General features: G+C 49.1%; 1 pseudogene; it reads right to left on the bottom strand.

Moving 5' to 3' along the window:
- Window positions 1-304: 304 nt before the first annotated feature.
- LOC124020900 overlaps window positions 305-6,000 on the bottom strand; it is a 142,477-nt pseudogene continuing 136,781 nt past the window's right edge.

Raw genomic sequence — 6,000 nt, 5'->3', positions numbered from 1 at the left:
TGCTCTGATATACACTGTCAGCTGTGGGATCTTATATAGGCAGGTGTGAGTCTTTCCAAATCATGTCCAATCAATTGAATTTACCACAGGTGGACTCCAAGTTGTAGAAACATCAAGGATGATCAATGGAAACAGGATGCACCTGAGCTCCACTTAGAGTGTCATAGCAAAGGGTCTGAATACTTATGTAAATAAGGTATTTATGTTTTGTATCTTTAATACATAAAAAAAAAATCAAAAAACCTGTTTTTCGCTTTGTCATTATGGGGTATTGTGTGTAGATTGATGAGGAAAAATATATATTTTAATCAATTTTAGAGTAAGGCTGTAACATAACAAAATGTGGAAAAAGTCAAGGGTCCTGAATACTTTGCACTGGATATACACTGAGTGGACAGAACATTAGGAACACCTGTCCATGACAGATTGACCAGGTGTGTACACTGTATCAGGAAACAAAATGTAAACCTTTGTTTTGTTGATACTTTTATCCAGTATATGGAAATAGTGGATCAGGCACTTTGAGTCCTTCCCAAACGTTTAGGCTCCTGTTGACAGTGGAACAGTAAGGAACAGGCTGGCTGGTTATGTCCTGGTTGTCTATCAGTCTGTCTGTCCAACAAGCATTACATCCAGACCATCTTAGCCCAACACATCCAGGCAAGCTCCAGGGTAAAGTTTCCCTTAAGGTACAGGTCTAGGATCAGCTTCTCCTCCCCAATCTTAAACTTATCCATTGGTTAGAGAAATGCAAAACTGATCCAAGGTGAGTGTCTAGGATCAACTCCCTACTCCGTCCAGGTAGAACTGGTGCTAGCTGAGTATATCCAGGTAGACAGGTGTGTCTTTCCCCATGGTATAGAGGACCTTCTGAATGTCCTTGATGTTCAACCTCTGCTGTGGTTCCCTCTGCCAGCAGGCCAGCATCAGGTCATACACATCCTTGGGACAAACCCTCGGCCTGTCCAGGACCTGACCTTGTACTAAACACTCTATGACCTGAAGAGACAGAGAGAGGAGGGGTTAGGGTGTAGGGGTTAGGGGTCAGTCAAACAGAGAGAGAAGGGTGTAGGGGTTAGGGGTCAGTCAAACAGAGAGACAGAGAGAGGGGTTAGGGTGTAGGGGTTAGGGGTCAGTCAAACAGAGAGACAGAGAGAGGGGTTAGGGTGTAGGGGTTAGGGGTCAGTCAAACAGAGAGACAGAGAGAGGGGTTTGGGTGTAGGGGTTAGGGGTCAGTCAAACAGGGAGACAGAGAGAGGAGAGATTATTGGCCTCAGGAAGAGGTGGGCCGGGCCTCAGGATGAGGTGGGCCGGGCCTCAGGAAGAGGTGGGCCGGGCCTCAGGAAGAGGTGGGCCGAGTCTCAGGAAGAGGTGGGCCGAGTCTCAGGAAGAGGTGGGCAGAGTCTCAGGAAGAGGTGGGCCGGGCATCAGGAAGAGGTGGGCCGGGCCTCAGGAAGAGGGGGGCCGGGCCTCAGGAAGAGGTGGGCCGGGCCTCAGGAAGAGATGGGCCGGGCCTCAGGAAGAGGTGGGCCGGGCCTCAGGAAGAGGTGGGCCGGGCCTCAGGAAGAGGTGGGCCGGGCCACAGGAAGAGGTGAGCCGGGCCTCAGGAAGAGGTGGGCCGGGCATCAGGAAGAGGTGGGCCGGGCCTCAGGAAGAGTTGGGCCGGGTCTCAGGAAGAGGTGGGCCGGGTCTCAGGAAGAGGTGGGCCGGGTCTCAGGAAGAGGTGGGCCGAGTCTCAGGAAGAGGTGGGCCGAGTCTCAGGAAGAGGTGGGCCGGGCATCAGGAAGAGGTGGGCCGGGCATCAGGAAGAGGTGGGCCGGGCCTCAGGAAGAGGTGGGCCGGGCCTCAGGAAGAGGTGGGCCGGGCCTCAGGAAGAGGTGGGCCGGGCCTCAGGAAGAGGTGGGCCGAGTCTCAGGAAGAGGTGGGCCGAGTCTCAGGAAGAGGTGGGCCGAGTCTCAGGAATAGGTGGGCCGGGCATCAGGAAGAGGTGGGCCGGGCCTCAGGAAGAGGTGAGCCGGGCCTCAGGAAGAAGTGGGCCGGGCCTCAGGAAGAAGTGGGCCGGGCCTCAGGAAGAGGTGGGCCGGGCCTCAGGAAGAGGTGGGCCGGGCCTCAGGAAGAGTTGGGCCGGGCCTCAGGAAGAGGTGGGCCGGGCCTCAGGAAGAGGTGGGCCGGGCCTCAGGAAGAGGTGGGCCGGGCCTCAGGAAGAGGTGGGCCGGGCCTCAGGATGAGGTGGGCCGGGCCTCAGGAAGCGTTGGGCCGAGTCTTAGGAAGAGGTGGGCCGGTCCTCAGGAAGAGGTGGTGTTATGTGTTATATAGACACTAAGGGTGCTCCTAGGGGTGCTCCTAAATGTGTTATATAGACACTAGGGGTGCTCCTAAATGTGTTACATAGACACTAGGGGTGCTCCTAAATGTGTTATATAGACACTAGGGGTGCTCCTAGGGGTGCTCCTAAATGTGTTATATAGACACTAGGGGTGCTCCTAGGGGTGCTCCTAAATGTGTTATATAGACACTAGGGGTGCTCCTAGGGGTGCTCCTAAATGTGTTATATAGACACTAGGGGTGCTCCTAGGGGTGCTCCTAATTGTGTTATATAGACACTAGGGGTGCTCCTAGGGGTGCTCCTAATTGTATTATATAGACACTAGGGGTGCTCCTAATTGTGTTATATAGACATTAGGGGTGCTCCTAAATGTGTTATATAGACACTAGGGGTGCTCCTAGGGGTGCTCCTAATTGTATTATATAGACACTAGGAGTGCTCCTAAATGTGTTATATAGACATTAGGGGTGCTCCTAGGGGTGCTCCTAGGGGTGCTCCTAGGGGTGCTCCTAATTGTGTTATATAGACACTAGGGGTGCTCCTAAATGTGTTATATAGACACTAGGGTGCTCCTAGGGTGCTCCTAAATGTGTAATATAGACACTAGAGGTGCTCCTAAATGTGTTATATAGACACTAGGGGTGCTCCAAGGGGTGCTCCTAAATGTGTTATATAGAATCTAGGGGTGCTCCTAGGGGTGCTCCTAAATATGTTATATAGACACTAGGGGTGCTCCTAGGGTGCTCCTAAATGTGTTATATAGACACTAGGGGTGCTCCTAAATGTGTTATATAGACACTAGGGGTGCTCCTAGGTGTGCTCCTAGGGTGCTCCTAGGGGTGCTCCTAGGGGTGCTCCTAATTGTGTTATATAGACACTAGGGGTGCTCCTAAATGTGTTATATAGACACTAGGGGTGCTCCTAATTGTGTTATATATAGACACTAGGGTGCTCCTAAATGTGTTATATAGACACTAGGGGTGCTCCTAATTGTGTTATATAGACACTAGGGGTGCTCCTAGGGGTGCTCCTAATTGTGTTATATAGACACTAGGGGTGCTCCTAAATGTGTTATATAGACACTAGGGGTGCTCCTAGGGGTGCTCCTAATTGTGTTATATAGACACTAGGGGTGCTCCTAGGGGTGCTCCTAAATGTGTTATATAGACACTAGGGGTGCTCCTAAATGTGTTATATAGACACTAGGGGTGCTCCTAGGGGTGCTCCTAAATGTGTTATATAGACACTAGGGGTGCTCCTAGGGGTGCTCCTAAATGTGTTATATAGACACTAGGGGTGCTCCTAAATGTGTTATATAGACATTAGGGGTGCTCCTAAATGTGTTATATAGACACTAGGGGTGCTCCTAGGGGTGCTCCTAGGGGTGCTCCTAATTGTGTTATATAGACACTAGGGGTGCTCCTAGGGGTGCTCCTAATTGTGTTATATAGACACTAGGGGTGCTCCTAGGGGTGCTCCTAAATGTGTTCTATAGTCACTAGGGGTGCTCCTAAATGTGTTATATAGACACTAGGGCTGCTCCTAAATGTGTTATATAGTCACTAGGGCTGCTCCTAAATGTGTTATATCACTAGGGGTGCTCCTAAATGTGTTATATAGACACTAGGGGTGCTCCTAGGGTGCTCCTAAATGTGTTATATAGACACTAGGGTGCTCCTAAATGTGTTATATAGACACTAGGGGTGCTCCTAAATGTGTTATATAGACACTAGGGGTGCTCCTAAGGGTGCTCCTCGGGGTGCTCCTAGGGGTGCTCCTAAATGTGTTATATAGACACTAGGGGTGCTCCTAAATGTGTTACATAGACACTAGGGGTGCTCCTAAATGTGTTATATAGACACTAGGGGTGCTCCTAGGGGTGCTCCTAAATGTGTTATATAGACACTAGGGGTGCTCCTAGGGGTGCTCCTAAATGTGTTATATAGACACTAGGGGTGCTCCTAGGGGTGCTCCTAAATGTGTTATATAGACACTAGGGGTGCTCCTAGGGGTGCTCCTAATTGTGTTATATAGACACTAGGGGTGCTCCTAGGGGTGCTCCTAATTGTATTATATAGACACTAGGGGTGCTCCTAATTGTGTTATATAGACATTAGGGGTGCTCCTAAATGTGTTATATAGACACTAGGGGTGCTCCTAGGGGTGCTCCTAATTGTATTATATAGACACTAGGAGTGCTCCTAAATGTGTTATATAGACATTAGGGGTGCTCCTAGGGGTGCTCCTAGGGGTGCTCCTAGGGGTGCTCCTAATTGTGTTATATAGACACTAGGGGTGCTCCTAAATGTGTTATATAGACACTAGGGGTGCTCCTAGGGGTGCTCCTAAATGTGTAATATAGACACTAGAGGTGCTCCTAAATGTGTTATATAGACACTAGGGGTGCTCCAAGGGGTGCTCCTAAATGTGTTATATAGAATCTAGGGGTGCTCCTAGGGGTGCTCCTAAATATGTTATATAGACACTAGGGGTGCTCCTAGGGGTGCTCCTAAATGTGTTATATAGACACTAGGGGTGCTCCTAAATGTGTTATATAGACACTAGGGGTGCTCCTAGGTGTGCTCCTAGGGGTGCTCCTAGGGGTGCTCCTAGGGGTGCTCCTAATTGTGTTATATAGACACTAGGGGTGCTCCTAAATGTGTTATATAGACACTAGGGGTGCTCCTAATTGTGTTATATAGACACTAGGGGTGCTCCTAAATGTGTTATATAGACACTAGGGGTGCTCCTAATTGTGTTATATAGACACTAGGGGTGCTCCTAGGGGTGCTCCTAATTGTGTTATATAGACACTAGGGGTGCTCCTAAATGTGTTATATAGACACTAGGGGTGCTCCTAGGGGTGCTCCTAATTGTGTTATATAGACACTAGGGGTGCTCCTAGGGGTGCTCCTAAATGTGTTATATAGACACTAGGGGTGCTCCTAAATGTGTTATATAGACACTAGGGGTGCTCCTAGGGGTGCTCCTAAATGTGTTATATAGACACTAGGGGTGCTCCTAGGGGTGCTCCTAAATGTGTTATATAGACACTAGGGGTGCTCCTAAATGTGTTATATAGACATTAGGGGTGCTCCTAAATGTGTTATATAGACACTAGGGGTGCTCCTAGGGGTGCTCCTAGGGGTGCTCCTAATTGTGTTATATAGACACTAGGGGTGCTCCTAGGGGTGCTCCTAATTGTGTTATATAGACACTAGGGGTGCTCCTAGGGGTGCTCCTAAATGTGTTCTATAGTCACTAGGGGTGCTCCTAAATGTGTTATATAGACACTAGGGCTGCTCCTAAATGTGTTATATAGTCACTAGGGCTGCTCCTAAATGTGTTATATCACTAGGGGTGCTCCTAAATGTGTTATATAGACACTAGGGGTGCTCCTAGGGGTGCTCCTAAATGTGTTATATAGACACTAGGGGTGCTCCTAAATGTGTTATATAGACACTAGGGGTGCTCCTAAATGTGTTATATAGACACTAGGGGTGCTCCTAAGGGTGCTCCTCGGGGTGCTCCTAGGGGTGCTCCTAAATGTGTTATATAGACACTAGGGGTGCTCCTAGGGGTGCTCCTAATTGTGTTATATAGACACTAGGGGTGCTCCTAAATGTGTTATATAGACACTAGGGGTGCTCCTAAATGTGTTATATAGACATTAG

This window comes from Oncorhynchus gorbuscha, unplaced genomic scaffold (genome assembly GCF_021184085.1).
Source record: "Oncorhynchus gorbuscha isolate QuinsamMale2020 ecotype Even-year unplaced genomic scaffold, OgorEven_v1.0 Un_scaffold_979, whole genome shotgun sequence".
Classification (NCBI taxonomy): Eukaryota; Metazoa; Chordata; class Actinopteri; order Salmoniformes; family Salmonidae; genus Oncorhynchus; species Oncorhynchus gorbuscha.
This window is presented reverse-complemented; position numbering and strand designations above follow the sequence as displayed.